The sequence below is a fragment of the Neophocaena asiaeorientalis genome, unplaced genomic scaffold (genome assembly GCF_003031525.2).
Source record: "Neophocaena asiaeorientalis asiaeorientalis breed wild unplaced genomic scaffold, Neophocaena_asiaeorientalis_V1.1 scaffold78, whole genome shotgun sequence".
Classification (NCBI taxonomy): Eukaryota; Metazoa; Chordata; class Mammalia; order Artiodactyla; family Phocoenidae; genus Neophocaena; species Neophocaena asiaeorientalis.
Window position 1 is genome coordinate 12,418,370 of NW_020175018.1, and position 12,351 is coordinate 12,430,720.

At 43.3% G+C, this 12,351-nt stretch overlaps 1 pseudogene; it reads right to left on the reverse strand.

Annotated features, from left to right (window-relative positions):
* Nucleotides 1-5,251: 5,251 nt before the first annotated feature.
* LOC112411545 (transcription and mRNA export factor ENY2 pseudogene) lies at nucleotides 5,252-5,559 on the reverse strand (annotated as a pseudogene).
* Nucleotides 5,560-12,351: the final 6,792 nt, after the last annotated feature.

The window sequence follows — 12,351 nt, forward strand, 5'->3', positions numbered from 1 at the left end:
TCTTAATGTGCATAGCATGGTATAGGCACTCACTCAATGCTTAAATAATGTTTTTTCTGGTTAAAAATTATCCATGCTTTTTCTCCTTTAATGTGTTTATGTAATGAATTAAGTTAACTGTATTCCTAGTGACACAATCTCTTATTTCTGGGGGTTGGGGGGAGACCCAAAAGTGAAAATGGTCTATAGTTTTCCTTTTTTTAAAAAAAATTATGTTTTAGTACTAAGGATATGCCAGTAAAATGGATTGGGAGTTTTCTACATTTTCCTATGATAAAACTCAGCTGTGAAACCATCTAGGCCTGGTGCCTTTTTCCACTTCCAATTTTTTATTTAAAATTTCAAATCTACAAAAAAACGTCAGCACTCTTTACCTAGATTCACCCATTGTTAATATTTTATCACATGTTTTCTCCCTCCCTCTCTCTCTCTCTCTCTCTCTCTCTCTCTCTCTCTCACACACACACACACACACACACACTCTACTTGGTAATGTGTCATCTTAACTTAGCTGGAACCAAGTTTCCTAGAATTCTCTCCCCTGAGTGGTTCCAAGTTAGGTTGGCAATAAAGTTAATTTGCTCAAGATTTGGAGGGAGCAGGCATTTTCTTATGCTTTGCAGTTTGATGAAAGGCCTCAGGCTCTTCTATAGCTGGCATGTGGTTGTCACTGACCTGCTAACTTGCCTAGTTGGTTTGGGGGCAGCACCCGGACCTGTAGCCTCCCTGGTTCCTGCTAGGTCGCCTCCTTTTGTTTCTCTGAGTCCCAGGCCAAGTATGTGTACAGCTCTGTGGTAAGGACACCAGTTCTCCTGCAGGTCACCTGCGTCATTGAAGTTGGAGAGTGTGGGAGACAGATGTGAGCTTCAGTTTGTTCTTGTTCTCCCCAACTTCACATCCATCTCTCCTTTCCAACTACTGGCAGGTTTAGAGGGCTTGCACAGTCTGTTCCACCAGCACCCACAATTGCATGAGATCTAGTCCCTATTACCAACCCCTTATTCTATATCATTCATAGTGGCCCCGATTCTCTGGATCAAACACACACACACACACACTTAAAAATTTTTTGTTCAACTATTTGAAAGGTGAAATGCAAACATTAAACACTTCAGTCCTGACTACATTTTTTAAAAAAGTATCTCCTGGGCTTCCCTGGTGGCGCGGTGGTTGGGAGTCCGCCTGCCGATGCAGGGGACTCGGGTTCGTGCCCCGGTCTGGGAGGATCCCACGTGCCGCGGAGCGGCTGGGCCCGTGAGCCATGGCCGCTGAGCCTGCGCGTCCGGAGCCTGTGCTCCGCAAGCGGGAGAGGCCACAACAGTGAGAGGGAAAACATCTGCTGTGTTTCACCTATTCAACCCTCACCCAGTCACCCCGTAACCCTGCAACCACTCATCTTTTTAACATCACTATAGTTATGCCTTTTCCATAATGTCATATAATTGGAATTATACTATAGTCTTGAATTCTTTTCAGACTTGTTTCTTTCAATGAGCAACATGCATTTAAGAATGCTTTATGTCTTTTTGTGGTTTGATAGGTTATTTTTATTGTTGAATAATATTCATAGTATGGATATACTACAATGTGTTTATCCATTCACCTATCGTAGGGTATCTTGGTTGCTTCCAATTTTTGGCACTTATGACTAAAGTGGATTTAAACATCCCCAAATAGGCTTTTACGAAGACATAACACAACAATTGGATCATATGGTAAGACTATAGGTAGCTATATAAGAAACTATAAAACTGACTTCCAATATGGCTGTCCCATTATTTTTTTTCCCACCATGACAGGTTAGATGGTAATGAATTCACTGGGCTTGTGTTTGACTGAAAAAGTCTTAGTTTCTTCTTCACTTTTGAACTATTTCACTGGATATAATATATCACACATATATTTCACTCCCCTCTCTTCTTGCTTGCATTGTTTCCCATGAGAAGTTCACTGGAATTCTTATGCTTATTTTCATATAGACAAGGTTTTTTCTTCACCTCTGGCTTCATTCAAAATTTGCTACAAAAAAAAAAAAAAAAAAAAAAAAAAAGTATCTCCTAAGATTTAGGACATTTACCTACATAAACAAAATTCCATTATCCTAACCAAGAAAATTCCATTTTCCCACCCAACAGGAACTAGATATAATAATATTATCTAGTACACTTCCTATATTCAGATTTCTGAAACTGTCCAAATAGTGTTCTTTTAACTGGCTTTTTTTAAACTCCAGGATCTAATCAAAGACCCCCCAGTGCATTTGGTTGTCATATCTCTTTTATCTTTTAGCCTAGAACAGTTTTGCCTTTTATTTTTCCCTTTCATGACTTTGATTTTTTTTTAAGAGTCCAGATCAATTTTCTTGCAGAATGTCCCACCATCTCGATTTGTCTGTGTTTCTTCATGACTGGATTTAGGTTGAACATTTGGGGCTATAACACTACATAGCTGATGTTGTCTATTTCCCATTGCACCTTCTTTGGAGGCACTAATATTAGTTTGTCCTCTACTGACCTGGAGTCTTTTGCAATTGTCAATGGAATTAATCAATAATCAATAATAAAGAAAAGAGTTTGAGTTGAGCCAAGCTGAGGACAAATAACCCAGGAGGAGCCTCTCAGTAGCTCAGAGGACTGCTCCATCGAAGCATGGTTTCCAGCACAGTCTCCTGCCTCACCAGAAAAAAAGAACATACATCAAATTGACAGGACATTCCTTCAGGTTTTCAAAAGAGAAAGGTTTAGTATGTATACAGTGAGACAGTAGGACCTGGATGTCTGGGAAGGGAACTTTATCTTCAAGGGAATGTTAACATGCATGACATAGAAAGGGAGTTATTTATCCTTATCTTTGAAAGGGACATTCTTTGCCTTAATTGTTGAAGTAGATGTGCTGTTTGCATTTGACAGGCCATGAGTCAAGCTGTTTTAGTTCACACAAAGTTCAGGGTGAACCATGTATAAGCCAAAATGACTTCCCTATACCTCAATATGTGAAAAATTTCCCCATCATTTCCCATTTTGATCACAAATCTTTTGATAGAAAGCATTAATGATTAAAATATTTGTCCCTTGATTGCAGGTGATTTGCTGCTTGCTCTGGATCCCTCATGTGCCTCAGTGCTAGGCCTCTTTTTTTTTATGTATATAGATTTTCCTAGTTATCTACACTGTGGCGGTTAATGAGATATAGTGAAAAGGCAGAGAGATATATGCTGATTGGGAGACACAGGTTATACGTATTATCAATTATATCAAATTGTCACATAAGCATTTTACCTGTGCTATTAGCAGTAGACTTAAAGCAAGCAGATACATGTCATGAGTAGCTTGATAGCCAGAAAAAGGTTAATAATACATATTATGACAATGACAATTGTCTGGAAAGCAGAGTGAAAAAAACTGCCAAAAAAAAGAAAAAAACCTGCCTCTTTCTGAGGGAAGCCAGCTAAAAATAGTACAAAAACTAAAATTAAGAACTCTGGGCACGGGCTTCCCTGGTGGTGCAGTGGCTGGGAGTCTGCCTGCCAGTGCAGGGGACACGGGTTCAAGCCCTGGTCCGGGGGGATCCCACATGCCGTGGAGCAGCTAGGCCCGTGCGCCACAACTACCGAAGCCCGCACGCCTAGAGCCCGTGCTCCACAGCAAAAGAAGCCACTGCAATGAGAAGTCCCTGCTTGCCACAACTAGAGAAAACCCACACGCAGCAACGAAGACCCAACGCAGCCAAAAATAAAATAAATTAAAAAAAAAAAAAGGAACTCTGGGCACAAATTTAGAGGGCCCTTTAAGGATTTTTGCAAGGTTACAGTTTACTAATTTCAAGCTCTCCTTGAGAGAAGCTATTGATCCAAGTACACCAAGCAGTATTAACAACAGCACAGACACCTCCTTGGGCAGCAAGGAGATAATCTAAAGTAATACATTTGTCAAGTACCACATAAGCAGGAGTCTAGAGATCTTTGTTGGTCCCTAATAGCTCTTGCAGAGGCTCTGGCAATCTTACTGATGGTTTGGGTAAGATTTCTCATCATCACTTCTAGGTCAGTGGTACCAACTCCTAGCCAAGAGCCCCAAACCCTGAGGCGGTAGTTATATTGGCTTCTGAATCCTGCAGGGAGGTCACATCCCTGAGAATGGACACAGCTGTTACCTTCCTATTCAGAGGGATCCTCATCAGGGTAGTCTTCCACTAATGAGAGGGTTTTATGGATTGTTTGGTTTTTGTTTTTTGCTGTGATCATCAGGGCTAGAGTTTGAGCCAGTGAGCAATTTCAAGATAGTAATTAGAGTAGTCAAACATCCCAGCAGGCAGGGTCCTCCCATTCTCCAACTGTCTAAACATTCATGTGCCCAGGGCCAGTTATCACACCCACAAACAAATATAAATCCTTTAGAGGCACATAGTACTCCAGGTGTTGAGTCTTTTTTGGAAGGTATGTAACCAAAATTTTCTAACCATGGGTTAGTATATGGGAGTTTCCAATCAGTCAAATTGACCTTACAAGTAGGAAGAGGAGTGAGCCCTCCGTTAATCCAAGTATGTCAAGTTCTAATCCCATTGCATAAAGGAGAATTATATTTGCTATCAGCCTTATTATAACAGGTTGTCAGTAAGTATAGAGGATGGGAAAGAGAAATAAGTGGCACTGACCTTGCAAATGGTAATGTTTTGTGAAGACATTTTGACTAATATCATGGCCATAAGCATAAGATTGGTTACATGTGGGCCCCCCAGTGTCCTTTGGGATTGTTTCTAGTGGGGTCAGGAAGAAGCAAGGGACAGGAGAAGACTGGGTAAAGATGTGAACGTGGTAAGTGATCTGAGAGTTCTTTTCTGTGAGTCACAGTAAAGTTAAGCATAGTGGTAAAATTGGTTATGGGCACAACTATGGGGTCATTATGTTTTACAAAGGACCCAGTAGGGGAATGGTGACATATCCAGCATATCCAGCCAGAGGAGGCAAGAGACTGTGACATTTGTACAATAACATTGCCTTTCCAAGGATGACAGTGAACTACACACATTCAAGACAACAGAGAAATTAGGAGAAGCTTTTCTTTTTCATTCATAAGATATTTATTAAAATAACACATTTAGGGGAAAAAAATCAATACAACTGTATACATCATTATGGAAAACTGTATACCATCATACAAAAAAGGATTTCATTTTGGGAAATTGATTCCTAATTTATGGCAAGTTTTACTTGCAGAAATAAAACCACAAAACAACACAATCTAATTCAATCTTAGAGGCTGGCATGCTGAGCAAGGAATGTTCTTGTTCTTTGTAGGAGCTCCTTCTTTACACTGGCAGGTACCAGGGCTCTGCCTTTTGGTGTGATTTCAGCCACCAAGTCATCAACAGTAACGTGTTCTAGTCCTTTTTCTTTAATTACCTCTTTACAGTGAGCCTTCAACTGATCCTTCCAGCCACATTCAATTAATTTAGCTCTCAGTAACTCTTTGAGGAGTTCTCTTTCTCCAGTTTCTCTATCAACATTTGGTTAATTGCTGCTCTCATCTGCACATCTTTGTTCATCTTGCTAACCACCATCACTGCCGGCAAGGGCCGTCCCTTCCTAGCAACGAAATGACCCTTGTGCCGATGACCGTTACCTACAACATTCTTTGGCTGCCCAGACCTAGACCCCAGGAGAAGCTTTAAGATTAAAGAAAACATGGGGGGCCTTCCCTTGTGGCTCAGTGGTTGAGAGTCCGCCTGCCGATGCAGGGGACGCGGGTTCGTGCCCCGGTCCGGGAAGATCCCACATGCCGCGGAGTGGCTGGGCCCATGAGCCAGGGCCGCTAAGCCTGCACGTCCGGAGCCTGTGCTCCGCAACGGGAGAGGCCACAGCAGTGAGAGGCCCACGTACCGCAAAAAAAAAAAAAAAAAAAAAAAAATCTCCAGGTTATAATCCATGATCCTTAAGGTCTTTGATTCCTGAGAACTCACTGTGAAAGAAATTACCTACCAACTTTTCATTTCCTTTAAGTGCCTTAATAACACCCTGACAACAAGGTAATATATCTCCCTTGAGTAAGGTTGGTTCATATAGTCCCTCATGCAGTCACATAAGCCATCCTGCTATTATTTCAAAAGAGACAGCTGATGTTTACCAAGAGGTGAAGATCTAAGGTTGAGAAGCACTCATAGAAGAGCTTCACACCAATTAAGGTTTTCTGGGGTTTTTTTTGCAGTACACGGGCCTCTTACTGTTGTGGTCTCTCCCGTTGCGGAGCACAGGCTCCGGACGCGCAGGCCCAGCGGCCACGGCTCACGGGCCCAGCCGCTCCGCGGCATGTGGGATCTTCCCGGACCGGGGCACGAACCCGCGTCCCCTGCATCGGCAGGTGGACTCTCAGCCACTGCGCCACCAGGGAAGCCCGAGCGTTCCCCATTTTGACCACTCAAGAGGTAAGCTATCTTTTGTTAGATCTTCCTATTTTACCAAGTACTTGCATGTATGGGCTCCATAGGTATTGTACATGAAGCCAGTCGGAGTTCCAGTGGGTGGCTGCCCGTCCGGGAGCCGCTCAGCTTTAGAAGCACGATTTCCCATTTTCTTTCAGTTTTGTCTTTTTATAAAGTCTGAACAATTTCTAAGGTCAGAAGTGTGCTGCTTATGAGCTTAGCTCCTCAAGGTGTCACCCTTGAGTTGGTTCTGCTCTTCTGCATCTCAGTTTCTCTAGCTGGCAGTCTAAATCCAGAGCAGGGGCTCTGAGCACTGAAGGACCAGTTTGTGTGTGTGTCCCTGGGAGAGCCGTAAATAACTTAAAGTGTTATGATGGGTTTCCCTGTGGGACCACTACTCATCACCAGGATTAATCCTCAGATACTTCCACTAGGTTCTTAGTTGCCTGAGGACACCTTGTGCCCACAAGGAGCAAATATCCCTTTTCTTCAGAGACAAATAGGTTCAATTTCTTGTTTTGTTGTCAAATAGTTTGTTCAGACCATATGTACACAATCTTTCCAATTTAAGCCAAATTAAATAAGGCCATCCAACCCAGTTCACTCCAAAGTTCCTTCTAGGATTTCCCTGTGTAGGAAATCCCCCCCAGGTCCCTGCCTAGGAAATTCCTCCTAGGTCCCTTCCACCCAGGAATTGTATTGGTACTCCCTTAAGACTCCAAGTCTTAACATTTTAACAGCTCAGATAAAACTCAGGACTGTCTGATGGGATTAACAGATGTACAGTAACATATATAAAATAGATAAACGACAAGGATCTACTGTATAGCACAGGAATCAATATTCAATATCTTGTAATAAACTAAAATGGAAAATAAATTTTTAAAAAAGAATATAGGGCTTCCCTGGTGATGCAGTGGTTGAGAGTCCGCCTGCCGATGCAGGGGAGCCTGAAATTAACACAATATTGTAAATCAATTTTACTTCAATTAAAAAAAACTCAGAACTGTCCAGAATGAGGTCAGATACCAGGAAGAACTCACCCAAGCACCTGAAGGGTGCTGTGAAGCCTGGAGCTCAAGGGGCTTGTGCTTGGTACTGAGAGCTGGTCCAAAGTAGACCCCATGTGACCACTGGTGGGTTTCTCTGATATCCTGCAGCCTACGCCAAGCAATGTCGACAGAAATCATCAATAATCAATCCATAATAAAGAACAGGAAAGAGTTTGATTCGTGCCAAGCTGAGGATGAAAGCCCGGGAGGAGCCTCTCAGTAGCTCTGAGGACTTCTCCGTTGAAGCATGGTTCCAGCATAGTTTTCTGCCTTACAAAACAAAAAACATACATCACCTTGAACGGACTACATTCCTTCAGGGTTTGAATAGAGGTGGATTTAGTGTACACAGCGAGACAGCAGGACCCTGGTGTCTGGGAAGGGAAACTTATCTCCAAGTGAGTGTCAGCATGAATGCCATATTCTCATTTTCCACACAGATATTCTTTACCTTAACGATGAAAGTAGATGTACTGTGTGTGTTTGACAGGCCTTGAGTCAAGCTGTTTTACTTCACACGAAGTTCAGGGTGAAGCATGCATAAGCCAAAATGACGTCCCCATACCTCAATATATGAAACATTTCTCCATCAGAATGCAGTCACCTTACTTATCTTTCTAATCTCTTCCATGATTCTTAGTCTGTTAAAATTTTCTACTTCCTAGCTCAATTTTGATAGTTTATATTTTGCTGAAAAATCATATTTCCTTTGGTTATTTCAACTTATTACCACAATATTTTAAATCATTACTTTAATGACATCCATATTTGTGTTTATCCTGCCTTTCTCATTCCTAAAGTTACATATTTTTAAAATTGGGGTATAGTTGTTTTACAATGTTGTGTTAGTTTCTGCTGTACAGCGAAGTGAATCAGCTATATTTGTGTGTGTGTGTGTGTGTATACACATATATATATATACCTCCCCTCTTTTTTGGATTTCCTTCCCATTTAGGTCACCACAGAGCATTGAGTAGAGTTCCCTGTGCTACACAGCAAGTTCTCACTAGTTACCTACTTTAAACATAGTAGGGTATATATGTCAATCCCAATCTCCCAGTTCATTCCACCCCTCCTTTCCCCCCTTGGTGTCCATACATTTGTTCTCTATGTCTGTGTCTCTATTTCTGCCTTGCAAACAGGTTCATCTGTACCATTTTTCTAGATTCCACATGCATGCATTAATATATATTTGTTTTTCTCTTTCTGACTTACTTTACTCTGTATGACAGTCTCTAGGTCCATCCACCTCTCTAAAAATGACCCAGTTTTTTCCTTTTTATGGCTGAGTAGTATTCCATTGTATATATGTGCCACATCTTCTTTATCCATTCATCTGTCGATGGACATTTAGGTTGCTTCCATGACCTGGCTATTGAAAATAGTGCCGCAATGAACATTGGGGTGCATGTGTCTTTTTGAATTATGGTTTTCTCAGGGTATATGCCCAGTAGTGGGATTGCTGGGTCATATGGTAACTCTATTTTTGTTTTTTTAAGGAACCTCCATACTGTTCTCCATAGTGGCTGTATCAATTTACATTTCCACCAACAGTGCAAGAGGGTTCCCTTTTCTCCACACTCTCTGCAGCATTTATTGTTTGCAGATTTTTTGCTGATGGCCATTCTGACGGGTGTGAGGTGATACCTTATTGTAGTTTTCATTTGCATTTCTCTAATAATTGGTTATGTTGAGCATCTTTCCACGTGCCTCTTGGCCATCTGTAGATCTTCCTCTTTTTTTTTTGTAAATTTTTCAAAATATTTATTTATTTGGCTGCACTTGGGTCTTAGTTGCGGCATGTGGGATCTTTGTTGCCACGTGCAGGATCTTTTAGTTGCAGCATGTGGAATCTCTAGTTATGGCATGCAAACTCTTAGTTGTGGTATGTGGGATCTAGTTCCCTGACCAGGGATCGAACCCCAGCCCCCTGCATTGGGAGCGTGGAGACAGCCACTGGACCACCAGGGAATTCCCTGTATGTCATCTTTGGATAAAGTTGCATATTTTTGCTTTCTCTCTTTGCTTTGACTTGCCTTTAGTTAAGATTTTTCTCATTTTTCTTTGCCTGTTCAAACAACTTTTATTTATCTTTTTCATATTTTTTCCTATACCATTTCTGTCCACTTTCATCTCATTCTCCCCTCTTCTTTTATTTTATTGCTATTTTTCTAATTTCTTAGGTTGAATATTTGGTTCAGTTGCTTTGGGGCTTTTATTTGGGTTGGCCAAAAAGTTCGTTGGGGGCTTTTCCATAACATCTTACGGAAAAACCCAAATGAACTTTTTGGCCAACCCAATATAAATAATAAAAGTATTTAAGGCTATCAATTTTCTTTCTTTTTTAAAATTAGTTAATTAATTATTTATTTTTGGCTGCATCAGGTCTTAGTTGCAGCACATGAGATCTTTCATTGCGGCACGCAGGCTTCTCTCTAGCTGTGGTGCACTCCAGAGTGTGTGGGCTCTGTAGTTGTGGTGCGTGGGTTCCAGAGCTCGTGGGCTCAGTAGTTGCAGCATGTGGGCTTAGTTGCCCCATGGCATGTGGTGTCTTAGTTCTCCGACCAGGGATCGAACCCACATCCCCTGCATTGGATGGTGGATTCTTAACCACGGGACCACCAGGGAAACCCTGAGGCTATCCATTTTTCTCTGAGCACAACTTTAACTGTGTCCCAGGTGGTTTTAGTATGAAGAATTCATTTCCTTACTGAGATACTTTTTGTTTTTAAAGGATTCTTTTTTTAAAAAATTATTTATTTAATTAATTTATTTTTGGCTGCGTTGGGTCTTCATTGCTGCCTGCGGGTTTTTCTCTAGTTGCGGCGAGCGGGGGCTACTCTTCGTTGCACACAGCCTTCTCATTGCGGTGGCTTCTCTTGTTGCAGAGCATGGGCTCTAGGTGTGCGGGCTTCAGTAGTTGTGGCACTCAGGCTCAGTAGTTGTGACTCAACGGGCTCTAGAGTGCAGGCTCAGTAGTTGTGGCACACGGGCTTAGTTGCTCCATGGCATGTGGGATCTTCCCGGACCAGGGCTCGAACCTGTGTTCCCTGCATTGACAGGTGGATTCTTAACCACTGTGCCACCAGGGAAGTCCTGAGATACTTTTAACGATAAAAGTGTACTGTATTACCTGGGTGATGAAAAGTGAAGAAAAAAAAATACACAAAACCCAACCCCACTGGAGTCCAATTACATCATTCCAGGATTTCCCTGCAGCAGTCAGAGGGGAAAATGCAGGAATTAGGAATGACGGAGGGCATAGCAATGGCAGGGGATTTGAACCTGCTTTTCAAAGAAGGAGACGGGCACTCTTTTAGAAGGACGAGGTTCAAAAGTTGGGTCAGCAATAGGGGTGGTGGGGTAGTGAGAAGTGGATTTTAGAGAAAGAGTGCCCACGGCAGGAGATTTCATCTTCAGAGTAAAGGAGGTTTTTTGGTGGTGCTTTTTTTGGTTTTTTTTTTTTTAAAGCATCAAAGGAAATGTCGAGGAAGAAAAAGCAAGCTGTAACCCAGGATGCAGAATGCAAAGTTCTGCTTCCTCTCCTCCTCCATGAGGCCCCATCAGCCAGAGGACTAGGGGCACAGGGGGTGTTTGCAGCCTTTCAACAAAACAGGGCAGAGAGCTGCTTATAAATGTGCTCAGACTGCTCTTGGGCTGGTTGTACTCTTCCAAGGAAGGCTGCAGGCATATTTAGGCCCCAGGGTGGGTTGTCCCAAACAGATGGCTTCAGATTGTTGGGGATCCATTCAACAAAATAACTGCTAGTTTTGTTCCCTATATTAAACATCTGCTCAAAGCAGGGCACGGCTGTGATGCATTTAAGGAGGGCCTTATCAACAGCTGGGGGAGGGTCACAGCTTGGAAGGGAGGGAGGGAAAGATTTGGGGGTTAAGAGGACCCCACTAAGGGACCCCACATGGGGATGCCCTAAAAGTCTGGGCAGTGAACCTTGAGCCTCTGAACAATCAGACCCAGGACCAGAGCCTGCCTCCCCTGCTGACCCAGTGATGGCACCTGAGATACCCCCAGGGTGGGCAGGTAGAGAGAAGGGAGTCAGGTCCCCAAGGTGGACCCCCTTGTCTACCTGCTTCCTGACTCAGAGAGAGGGAGAGACAGCCGGTGTGATTCAGGGCAAGGAGCCCGGGACCCAGGTTATGCATAAATGGAAAGTGGGGAAACTGATGTTCAAAGGGAAGAAGTGACTGGCTGGGGACCCAACAAGGCAGGACCCTGAGTGCTGGACTCCTGGTTCCCCCAAGGCTCAGTGTCCTGCTCAGTCTGTACCAGGGCGGGGAAGCCTCTTGGCCCTGACTCTCTGTGGAATAAGGTGGGAAGGCAGCTGCTGTGAGGGAGAGGGGCGAGTGAGGAAAAGCGAGGTGGGAAGACAGTAGACAAAAGGAGAGGGAAGGAGGAGGGGCACGGAGAGGAGGCAAGAAGCTGGAGGGGCCAGAAAGACAGCCTGTGTTCAGTTTGAATTGGGAGGGGCGGGCATCCCTGCTTTTCTCAGGCTATTGAGAGCTTTTCAGGGTCTGCTTTACAAGACACTGGTGCTAGAGGGGTGCGTCTGATGAGGAGGACCTCAGGGCACCTTGTCAGGAGCTGGGATGGGGGTTAAGGTATTGCTAAGTGACGCTCTGCAATCTAATGATGGGGCAACTGTTCTCCCAGACACCCTCTGAGCCAGCGCCTGAAGCTTTGACCATATGGGGGGCTCTCTTTAAGAACAGTAAAACAGGGACTTCCCTGGCGGCCCAGTAGTTAAGACTCCATGCTTCCACTGCAGGGGGTGTGGTTCTGTCCCTGGTCCGGGAACTAGGATCCTGCATGCAGTGCAGCGCGGTCAAAAAAAAAAAAAAAAAAAAAAAAAAAAAAAAAAAAA